We start from the raw sequence: 12,583 nt of genomic DNA on the forward strand, positions 1-12,583 counted from the left end.
CATTAAATCTCCAGTGGCTTTGTTTACCCGAATTTTATCATCGTCTGTTGCTATTCCACCGTAGGGGCCAAACCAATAATACTGGAAAACATCAATGGTATAACTTTTGATTCCAATGCTGTCAGGAACACACGGAATCACCTGTGGGGCGCCAAGTACAATATTTTCAGGTTTAAGTTTTATGTGTCCAGGCATTGCTATTATTACAGCATATAATGCTATAAAAATCAATGTTTTGAAAAAGAACTTCACCATCTCTATATCTTAAGGTCTGCTTGCAGTAGTAGCTTGAACGTTTTACAAAATGTCTCCTAATTGTCTGTGTCGCTGAGATACTGTTTCATTGTTAATATTACAAATATTGTAAGCACGTAAGAACCACAAACAATATGTTATAAAAGTTCCGGAGTTCCGGATTAAACACTAAAAGCTGATAATAGTTACGGATTAAATGCTAAAAGCTGACAAAGTACAGAAACTAAAAGGTGTGAAATTTATGATGAGGCAACAGAAAGCATAATTCCATTTTTACACATCTTTGATTTGAATTTAAAATATATAAATTCAAAAATGTGTGAAAAAAACGTCTGGTGTTTACATTATTTTTATCACAAAATAAGATATTGTTGTTTCACATCATGCTTAGAGGCAACAAAGAAACACCACAACTATATATCATAAAAGTTACGGAGTTCCGGATTAAACACTGAAAGCTGATAAAAGTTACGGAGTTACGGATTAAACGCTAAAAGCTGACAAAGTACAGAAACTAAAAGGTGTGAAATTTATGATGAGGCTACAGAAACCACAGTTCCATTTTTAAAGAGCTTTGATTTGAATTTAAAATATACAAATTGAAATATGTGTGAAAAACATCTAATGTTTACGTTATTTTATTACAAAATAAGACATTGTTGTTTCACAATAATATTTGCTAAATAATCACAATTATTGTTGTGAAAATAGTTCAAACAACTCGCCTGGCAGGTAAATTACACATACGGAATTTAAAAAGTTTCTATTCTTCCTTTATGTTTCCCCAATTTGAGTTAAAATATTAAAAAATAAAAGCATCATAAACAAACTGTTTACATACTGGTTGGAACAGAATTACAAGAAAAAGAAATTTGTTTATTTTCTCCCATGAAGATACCTAGGGGGCTGAATATAAAAATCGTAGAGTTAATAACATCAGAGGCCTAATATCAATGTCTTTTCACGAGTACAATCAATTGTGATCATACTCTATCAGTTTAGAAAACGTCGTCACCGTAAGTTTCGTTGCTGTGACAAGTTGCTTATATAAATATTGTGTTTGGTCGTCGGCAATGGATAGGACAAAGTATCGTTGATATAATATTTGTACATGTTTGTGTTTGAAAAATTCGTGAGTGCTTACGAAGCACATGAGGTTGATGTAGCACGGAGTGCCGGTTTTGTAACTGTGGCTGGAGGTGCAAGCAACCCTGTTAATGGAATTATCTGCAATTATTCAATGAGAGACTGGTCGTTCTGTGAGTCAGTCACTTTCTCTTGAAGTTATTCACCTCATGAACAATCTGAACCTGTTCATTTCGAGAAAGATTTTTATAGCCTTTTTCCACCACAGGATTTTCTCATGTTTCCCTGTACACCTCCTGCAGAGTCAGCTCGGTCTAATATTGCGTATTCAGGTATGATTTCTCAGGTATGTGATGTTTTATCCCTTTTTATGATTTCCTACAATCCTCATCCTTTTTTGTTGTATGATAGTTCTCAGTTCTTCTTTACCATATTTAGTTTTCCCACTTTCTTTGGATATTAGGGTTCATACAAAGCATTTTACTTCATAATTGGTTGAGAGTTCCAGCATGTCTTGCTTCCTATGTGCTGTGGACAGTTTGTTTGACGAACCAACAAGTAGCCTATCCGTTGTAAGACTCACAGGTGTTGGAATCTATTTTGCCAACTTGGGAGTACCCCCTGACTTCCAGTGCTTTTAACCCATGCCTCTGTATTATCCTTACTTTTGTGGTATTTATCTACCATACATTTACTTTCAGGTACTCTGTACGAAAGTCCTGAGGTATTTGAGGAACAGCCTCTCCTTTGTTACTTCTAAGATAACTCATTTTTCATTCTCTACTCTCACCTTGCATACATAATTTTTCTGTTGTTGAAACATACTGGGTCAAAATGCAGCCTTCTGTCAGATTTGTTTGCTGCCCACTTAGGAAATCATGTGTAGCTCTGTTTCTTAGTATATTTTCAAACGTATTCCAGACTCTTTGGAATTGCATGCTGGGAACACCTGCATCAACACTCTACCCTTTCATTTTGGTAGCACATTTGCCACAGTTGGAATCAAGACAAGCCCCTGTTCCTGTTTCTCATCCTAGTGCTCCCCAGCTTTTACCTGTTCCTCTTTCCAGGTGTTTTTTTCAGTGTAGATCATCATAATATCAACAGTACCAGTTGATAACTGGATGGGAGCTCAGTTGTGTGACTTTCTTCCCCTTGGCTGTGTTTCACCACAGATTGGTGGATTATTTGGACATGTCCTATGCTTCCTTTACCTTCCTCTTTTTTATCACAGATATCCATTTCTTTCCTTCCTCAGGATCCCATTAACAGCCAGCTTCTGTTGGAGGTAGTTCAAGACCTTCTGTCCAACAGAACATTGAATCTGGAAATCATCTCTTTCACAGTTTCTATTCCAGCTGTTTGTTGTTGTCATTAAAACTGAAGACTGGCTATCTGTCATAGTCTTTCAATCAGTTTCTCAGTCTCCTTTTTTTTTTTTTTATAATATAGAGTAAAAGCAAAAAACATAAGTTTTTGCACATTGTAGTGAATATGTTTGACTTCCTCCTTCAATTATACTTTATCTGTATTGTGGAGGCAGGGCTGAATTATTTATTAGGCACAGTGCCTAGGGCCTATGAAAACTATAGGTCCATGAAAATTTTCCTTAAAAGTTAATTTTTGGTTTAACTTATATGGCTGGTAGGGCCTACAAACAGTAGGTGCCTACGTCCTACAATCGTCTTGATACAGCATGGTGGAAGAACTTGGGATTGTTATGGTTCATTCCCATCAACTGTCTTTTGTGTAGCTTATTCTGAAGATGTTATTTGTCTTAGGTTGGTTCTGGTTATTTTTCTCTCATACACGTTTTTTCAATCCAGGTCATCAGGTTTTCTAAGTTGATATACCATTTTGAATTCTTAACATACGCTTTCTTCAGGAGTCAGGGGTTTGATATCCCTTCTGGTCTCATTAATTTTAGGTGAAGATGGTATGATCCTCATTCTACACCCACCCTCTCTATCTGTGTCAGTTTCCAGCAGCATAAATTTTGGATGTAGTTGTCAAGCACAGTCCATCATGCCCTAGCCACTTTGTGTCTCGGGACACTTCCATTTTTCCCCAATACTAATTAGATTTACTTCTCAGTTTTTGTCTACCAGAATATACAACACATTTCCCAGATTGGTGAAGAGTATGGCTGGTTTAGAAGTAGTATAGTCTCCCACATCATATCTACATATCTGATTCTTTAGACTCAAGGTGTGCCTTTGTACTCTTTCAAAGGGTGCTTCTTTTCTTCCCTTGCACCAATTCAGTGTGTGATTCTATCTGATTATATAAGCACAGCTAATGTACCATATTAGAAGTTAGTTTTTCTATACATAAAATGTGCTTCCTCTCCACTCAAAATGAGTGATTCAATTCTCTACCAAAACTCAAAACAGTAATTTGATAGAACTGAATAGAGGAAGTTACATGTATAATGAGTGAATAGCACTTTCCTTTGTGGAGGATTATCCATGATAATTTGCATGAGGGACATTAAAATGAGTCATTTTCAAAGGAAGGGAGGAAAAAGGCTTGTGGCATGTTTTTCTTTCTTTTTCTTCACATAGAGGGCAGCACTAAATGAGACTAGTTATATGAAATACATTTTCAGTATAGGAAACATAACTTTCACTGTTACCCTGCTTAATATCTTATTTTGTTGAAAATCACCTATATTTTCATGAAAATTTGGATCATCTAGAAATTTTTCCCTCTATGGATATGTCATCCAGTTGTAAAAGAGACCCAAGGCATCTCTCAGCCCTAACTTGTTAATTTGGAGGCCAAAAAACATCCTGGACAGAGGGAAAAATTTCTAGAAGATCCCAAAAGATTAAAAGAGTCAGTGAGTTTAGTACAAAGGTAGATAAAAAAGATTGAAGTAGGCGATGCAACTTTGAACATTTTACAGTTTTAAGTCATCTTTATCATACTAATAAGATATAGTGTATAATGTAAGACAGTAGTGAAAAGGAAAGGATGGTTTTCTGTGGACAAATATTTAGTCCCATCTCTTTAAGTATTCCCAGAATTCATCTTGACAGTGAGGATGAATCACATATATTAACCTGGTTCTGCTTGTGTTATTCAGTTGTTATAGTAGTGAGGTACAATTGATGCATAATGTAAATACTGTGGTTCCTGGGACACAAACAGCACAGCATAAAGATAGACTTTAATACAATAACAGTTTCCTTACTTGACTATTTTCCATATATTGTAACAAAGGTATTTCTGTTGAATTAGACAATGACTGAAGATGGAAATTGGTCATTTAGCAAACACATTATGCTATGATCTTTTTATGGATGATTTATGGACAAAATTGAATGTGCTTTTGTTGTTATTTTTTAAAGCTTTTAACATCTGGGGAAATAAGGTTAACACAGTATATGCAAATCAAGAAATTTGAAGAGTTTGGAAAATTTGTACCTTATGGACCATCACACTTTAATGTTATTACCTTAAAATTGAAACTGTTTATTTAAACCACATCTGAAACATAAAACCATTTTTATCAAAATCTAATTTCAAAGATACCCAAGAATAATTAACTTCTTAAAGTTTTAGGTCAATTAGGAATTGTATTTTTTTAATGAGATTTAGTTCTCTGTGAAGAGATTTATTTTTGTTGTTGATTAATTAATGAAATTCTTATTGTAGTTTTGTTCTTGTTTATTTTTCAGTTGTGTAAATAATCAGAATACTTAATACTTTTACACAGTATTATTTGTTTAAGGGTTCATTTATCTTTTAAGAACAACTTTCTGGTTTCCTGCTGCCCTTGGAACTATTTCATTGTAAATCATATTCAGTTTTGATGGCCATAATAATGCATTATTGCCTGAAAATACTTCTTTCATTGTAGTAAGTTTCTACAAAAGTTGATGAGGTCAATCTTATTCCACACATTTTGATAAACTTTTCACACAATCTCCACTGCATTTGGATGTTGGCTTTCTAGACTATGTTTAAGCAGATCAAAGACAAAAACGAAACAGCATTTTATGCTTCAATAAAACTGAATTGTGTTGGCAATCGAAATATTTTATGTTAAGGCCTTCAAAACATATGCAGATAATAATTATTCACTAATGGATATAAACTAAACTGAGTTCTTTTTTGTCTTCAATAGTGTTTGCTAATTCAGAACCTGTTTGAGGGTTTGAAGAAGGTGCACTCCAGATGTGCTTTGCTGATCTTAGGCAGGTTAGTAAGCCTTTACAAAACTCTACTATTTAAGTTCATATTAAAAGATATTACAAGTAATGTAAACATTGCTTTTGGACTAAATACATTTTATGTGGTTGCTGTAGAATAGTCATTAATATTGTATACGTATGTAACATGGGCATATATTATGTATATACATATGTAATTAACAGTTACATTATGGAAGACATTAAACCTTGAAGAATGATATATGCTCATAGGAAGAAAAGTATGCAACTCTCATGAAATGCTTTTCAAAAATGAAACTAGTTAATGAAATTATTTCCTTAAAACTTGATAACAAACTTTCATTAAAGTAAGTAGTTTCAGCAAAAGTTTTATTTTGTAAATATTTTTTGGATTTTTCTTATAAAAATTCATTATTTAATGTAGTTATTTACACTTGGACTCTGAGTAGTTCACATGCAAAGTAATTTTTACATAAAGTATAAAAATAATACTTTTTACCTTACCGTTTTTACATTTTATTTCCATAACCTCTAGAACCTCATAAATGAACATCACTTGCTGTTTTTTAAGGTAAATATTTTCACTTTATTTTCTCTTTCATGCACCGTATTACTAACTCTATTTGTCATCATCAACAGAGAGTGTAGGGAAATGTTTTTAAAATTAACAAAAATGTGTACATACCTTTTACATCTTTATAGAAATTTACTAATATAGTCATCTTTTTCACATATTCGTAATTTAACATCTTTATCTTTCCACGATATCCTCGTCCGTGGTGAAATCCTGCTTGCCACTTAGCACGGAAGGCTCAAAAGCGGGCCTGGGATACTTTTCGTAGATATCCCACACTTTCAAACCGGGTTGCTTTCCACATGCTAGGTGGGTAAGACATCAAAGCCAGAAGGAATCTTGGATTAAGTTAACAACCAGCATATCTTCTACCACCAGTTTCAAGATCATATGGGACAGGATTCAAAAGGTTAATGGGCACTACAATTCTGTCCCCCTCTCGATCTTACTCTCTGATGGTCAGGAGGTGACTGATGTTCAGAACATCGCTAACACTCTAGGTGAAAGCTTTTGCCGGGTATCTAGCACTTCTGCTTGTTCCTCCACCTTCCTGGCCATCAAGACTCGGGCAGAGCGATCACCTCTTTCCTTTCGAACTGACTGTTTTTTTTACTATAATTGTCCCTTTACCCTGGTGGAACTAAAAATGGCCCTTCATCGGTCTGCCAGTACGTCTGTTGGACCTGATGATATTCATTATGACATGCTGCACCATCTATCTCCTGCTTCTTTTGATGTCCTTCTGATTGTTTTCAACCGGATCTGGCAGGAGAATGTTTTTCCTGATGCCTGGCACCAGGCTATTATTTTACCTTTCTCTAAGCCAGGGAAAGATCCCAAGATTCCTTCAAACTACCGTCCAATTGCTTTGACGAGCTGTCTCTGTAAGACATTAAAAAGGATGGTTAATGCTCGTCTTGTTTGGTTCCTTGAATCAAACAACCTCCTCTCGCCCACCCAGTGTGGGTTCCGTCGACAGCACTCCACCACAGACCACCTAATTCGTCTTGAAACATCTATCAGAGAAGCCTTTCTCAACCGCCAACATCTTGTATCAATATTCTTTGACATAGAGAAGGCTTACGACATAACATGGAGGTATGGTGTTTTGCGAGACCTCCATACATATGGGTTACGTGGCCATCTACCCATGTTTTTTAAAAATTTTTTTAATGGACAGGAGATCCCAAGTTCGTGTGGGTTCGACACTTTCCCATTCTTTTGTACAGGAACTTGGAGCCCCTCAAGGCTGTGTATTGAGTGTTACACTCTTCAGTAAAAGATAAATGCCATCACTGAACAACTCCCTCTCACTGTTGCGAATGGGCTACATGTCGACGACTTTCACATCTCATGTCAGTCGTCAAACATGAGATATATTGAGCGGCAACTACAAACCGCCCTCAATAGTGTATGGAAGTGGACTCTGGCGAACGGCTTTAATTTCTCTCTCTCCAAAACTGTATGCATGCACTTTTGCCGTCGACGGGGTATTCACCTTGATCCTGAACTTCATATCGGTGAAGTTTTGCTGCCAGTGGTCCCCGGAGACCAAGTTCTTGGGGCTTATCTTTGATCGTAAACTGACCTTTATACCACACTTAAAGCAGCTTTGGGTCAAATGCACAAGAGCACTGAACATCCTCCGTGTTCTCTCTTCTACCAGTTGGGGGGCAGATCGCTGTTCAATGTTAAAGGTATATCGTGCTCTTATTAGATCGAAACTCGATTATGGATCAATGGTCTATGGCTCTGCCAGACCCTCAGCGTTAAAGATGCTGGACCCCATTCATCACCAAGTACTTCGACTCTGCACTGGGGCTTTCCGTACCTCTCCAGTTCAAAGTATATACATTGAATCTCATGAACCTTCTCTACACCTTCGCTGTTTGCAACTATCTTTACAATATACTTCGAAACTTCATTCCTTACCAAAGCATCCCACCTGGAAATGTTTTTTCCTTCCTCGGTGGGCAGTACTTTTTCAGAACAGACGATCTGTCATTGCTCCGTTTGGCCTTCGCATCCAGGCGCAATTGGATGAATTGGGTCTGTCCTTGGATAACATTGCAGATTCCACAGGTTGGCCCATCCCACCATGGCTTATTACAGCCCCCAAATGTGACCTTTCTTTCAGTCACCTAAAAAAGGCAGATACTCCAGATTGGAAGTACCGTCTTTTATTCAATGAATATCTTTCAAACAATCATTCAGTTCCAATTTATGCAGATGGTTCCAAATCAGGTAATTCAGTGGGCTCTGCTATTGTTTGCTATGGATCAGTAGTTGCACGCAGAATCCCTTCTACAGCTTCTGTGTGCACTGCTGAACTGTATGCCATATCTCTTGCCCTGGATCATATTGCAGCTGAGCAGTACTCCAACTGCACTATTTATACTGATTCGCTTAGTTCTATACTTGCCTTGGAATCACTACACATTAGCTCACATCCTATTCTCGCTGATATTCGAAACTGACTGGCCCATTTATCATAAGCAGCTACTTCAATCCAGTTTTTCTGGGTACCAGGCCATGTTGGTATTCGCGAAAACGAGCTTGCAGACATGCCAGCTAAATATGTCTGCTTCAGCACCATCACTCCTATGCTTATTCCGTACATGGACTATGGTGTTATCTTCAAGGCTCGGCTCCGTGCCAGCTGGCAGTCCACTTGGAGTGAGCAACGTGACAACAAACTTTTTCAAATCAAACCCAAAATTGGAATTTGGCCATCTAGCTTCCGTAAAGTTCGGAAGAAGAAAGTTGTTCTCACTAGGCTACGCATTGGTCACAGTTTTTTAACTCATCATTTTCTTTTATCTGGAACTGATGCACCAATGTGTAGTTTGTGTAACACTCAAATCACTATCAGCCACGTTTTACTTTCTTGCCATCATTACAATTCTCAACGACGGCAATATTTTAAACATATTTTTTTCCCAGAGTCAGTCTGTAACATTGGACAGAGTTATTGGTGATGGTGACTCTGTCCACCTTGATAATGTTTTTAATTTTTTAATGGCCATTAACCTTTTTAATCTCATTTAAGTGTTGCATATTTATTCATTACACCTTTTAATTGTGGTTCCTTTTTACAGTTTTAATCTCTCTCCTTCAATTTGACATTGGACAATGGCCAGAACATTAAATAACTCGACACCAGGACTGGAAAGGCCAACTTCAGGTGACTAACGCTACTGTTTGAACTACTCGTTAGTCGTTCTGGCGAGTTGTTATTATACTTTTGCTGCATATCATTTCACACTTTTACGACTTAACCTTTTAGTACTGGCCATATTGACTCATAACCCGGAACCAGGACTGGAAAGACCAACTTCAGGTGAGTGACGGTGGTTTTTATACTTACCTGTTAGTCTTCCTGGCGGGTTATGATCATTACCATTCTGCTACAGGTAGTTCTTTACAACTTTGTTGACTGGATGTCAACATTGGTTTTTACGCCATTTTCTGTTTTAATTGCCGTTTTGCTTTTATCTTCAATTACTTTTACAAATTTTACTCCATTTACTTGACTTTTATCTTTTTACTGAACATTTGGCTACTCATTGTTACGATTTTGCTATGTATCTTTTAAAACTTCTATTCTTTTACATTTTGATACTGGTTGCTATGACACATAACCCGGAACCAGGACTGGAAAGGCCAACTTCAGGTGATTGACGGTGGTTCTTGAACTTACCTGTTAGTCTTCCTGGTGGGTTATGATCATTACCATTTTGCTAGAGTAAATATTTTACAACTTTGAAGACTGGATGTCACCATTGGTTTTTACACCATTTTCTGTTTTAATTGCTGTTTTGTTTTTACCTTAATTTACTTTTACAAATTTTACTCCATTTACTTGACTTTTATCTTTTTACTGAACATTTGGCTACTCATTGTTATGATTTTGCTATGTATCTTTTAAAACTTCTATTCTTTTACATTTTGATACTGGTTGCTATGACACATAACCCGAAACCAGGACTGGAAAGACCAACTTCAGGTGACTGACGGTGGTTCTTGAACTTACCTGTTAGTCTTCCTGGCGGGTTATGATCATTACCTTTTTGCCAGAGTAAATACCTTACAACTTCTTATACTCTGCCTTCTATCTTAACATTGTAGACTAGGTGTCAACATTGGTTTTACACTTTTTTGTTTTACCTTCATTTCCATTTATGTCTATTACTACATATATTTATTTATTTTTTTATTTTTTACATTTTTACCGAATGTCTGGCGCAGATAGCCTCGCTGCTTTGTGCCATTAAACACTAAATCAATCAATCAATCAACATCTTTATCTTTTCATTCATAGTTTATTTTTAATTCTCCTTTAAAATTCTTTGTCTCTTTATTCCGATATGTTAACTGATACCAATAGGTCTTTTATGAAGAAGTTATTTTGACAAATTCCCCACATAGGTGTGTTGCCAAAACAGGATGGCTGTTATAGATACCATCTTGTTTATAAAGATTTTACAATCCATGTGACAAGTTAAGCTTATATAAACCATTAAATCACTCAAATATGATTTTTAAAACATAAATTATACATAGTCAACTAAAATATAAAAATTAGATTTAAGTACAGTTCAACTATCTCTAACTATAGCATTTTGAGGTAACAAACTGCTGTAAGTGCTGTAGACAGTAGTACTGCAGGCTGTTACTTCAGTACAAAAACTGTACACCAATTTCATATTAACTGTTGGTGGAGTGGAGCATACACTGAGCTCTTTATAACAGCTTTCTACACTTGTATTAACTAATTACTTGTACATCATAAATTTGTTTCCAAAGTTTCGAAGATTGGCATAGCACCATAAAAGGCTGTAAAATCTATTTCTCTTTTGCAGTGGATTCAGTTCTAAGACAGCATATATCGTATGTCTCAAAAGGACATGTGAAAATACATTGGCATCTACACAGTTGTGTGCATTGTGAGCTTATGTGTTTACAGTCAGTTTCTGTTAAATTGGAGATTTTTTTTATATAACTTGGATCATGTGACAAGCAAACTATTTATTTTAAATGTTTCTGTTGTAACAAAGAATTAAAACTTGGATAACATAAACATTAAATTATTTACTATAATGTTAATTTCATTCACATGCATGGATTGTAAAGATGTTTAATAAAATTTTGCACATAATTCAGTAAGTTGCATATAAATTAATTTTAAAATGCTGCTGTTCTAATCAGATAAACGCGTGACTTTCAGTGTTATTTTGTTTATCAACACTACTCATCATTGAGTTTCTGATGTGAATACTTAAGACTATGTCATTTAAATGCTTCTGTGTGCATTTTAATGTGGAATTGTTTGCCTGTTGGCTTCAGTCAAGAACACTTTATGTATCTGGGAACCAAATATATACACGAGATTTACATTCATTGTCAGTGACATCCGTCAATGTATTTATGGCATTTGTACTTGTGATTATAAATATCACATATATGTTTGTAATTGATACATTTTTTGTTGACTTTGCTCTCTTGAACTACGAGTAATCCAGTTACATGTCTTATCACAGCTGTATGTGAGAGTGACTTGTTTTGTCACGTAATTCTTGGAATTGTGATTTCTTCATGAAGTTATTTGCTTTTATTCTCTTTTTTTTATATTTTTCTGTTGACTAAATCACTGGACCTTTCTACAGGCTTTAAAAGAATTTCAAAGTAATTGTTAATCAGATTGTTTACTTCTGCTATAATTATTTTGGTGAACTTTGTATTTGGTCATTCTAATTTGCTTGAGAAACATCTCTAGAATACTTTAGTATTCTCTTTTCTTATTCTTGCCTGAAACATCAGTCTAGTCTAGTTATCTGAATGGTAAAGGGTGAACAAGTTTTTGTATTTGTCTAGTTCATCCCATAGTTCTGATGCTCATGAACTGTCATGGTTAGTAACCTGTATGGTCACTTCAGTCTGATTGTTAAATGAGAACTTTTATTAACTACTAGATACCAGTTATTCATTACTTTTTATCCTGTGTTTTGACTAATAACTGCTTCCATATTCTTGGAAATCTCAAAGAACTATTTATTTAGTGGTCGTGGCTGAAAATCAGTCATTAGTCTTTTTGGTACAGAGACTGGTTTATATATATATATACAGCAGTTTTAATATTCAGTGACCATCATGGAGGTCTGTTTTCTCTTTTTTTAACTTAAGGGAGTTTCAAGTTTGTATTATGTGAATTTTGTTGCATATTGCTTTTTCTTTGTATTAGAGGATGATCTTGTGTGTGTCTCAGGTTAATAGGCTGGCTTTTATTGGTCACGAGCCATTGTTAGGGAAGGTTGTATAAAGTTTTACTTGTACAGGTCTCATGCTTGTCTAGGTACAAGGAAGCACTGTGCTGGTCTACAGTATATGGAATCCTCTCTTACTTCACAAAAGAAATAATGTTCTTATAAACACCTAAAGTTAAAAAAAGGACAAAAACAGTTACATTATTTAACTAGTGTTTCAAGCAACT

General features: G+C 35.5%; 2 protein-coding genes across 17 annotated transcripts in view; both read left to right on the forward strand.

Annotated features, from left to right (window-relative positions):
- Positions 1–12,583, forward strand: part of LOC143243177 (uncharacterized) — a 386,181-nt gene that overhangs the window by 184,304 nt on the left and 189,294 nt on the right. The gene's annotated exons all lie outside the window — the stretch shown is intronic.
- Positions 1,192–12,583, forward strand: part of LOC143242691 (histone-lysine N-methyltransferase SETMAR-like) — a 49,638-nt gene continuing 38,246 nt past the window's right edge. For 3 of the 9 annotated variants that reach the window (XR_013023145.1, XR_013023146.1, XM_076486161.1), the window contains exons 1-2: positions 1,192–1,687; positions 5,474–5,547. The gene's annotated coding sequence lies outside the window, so the exon portion shown is untranslated. Of the gene's footprint in view, positions 1,688–5,473; positions 5,548–6,054; positions 6,091–12,583 lie in introns of all 9 variants that reach the window. The other 6 variants (XR_013023147.1, XM_076486163.1, XM_076486165.1 and 3 more) reach the window with 5 other exon arrangements.

The sequence above is a fragment of the Tachypleus tridentatus genome, unplaced genomic scaffold (genome assembly GCF_004210375.1).
Source record: "Tachypleus tridentatus isolate NWPU-2018 unplaced genomic scaffold, ASM421037v1 Hic_cluster_2, whole genome shotgun sequence".
Taxonomy (NCBI): Eukaryota; Metazoa; Arthropoda; class Merostomata; order Xiphosura; family Limulidae; genus Tachypleus; species Tachypleus tridentatus.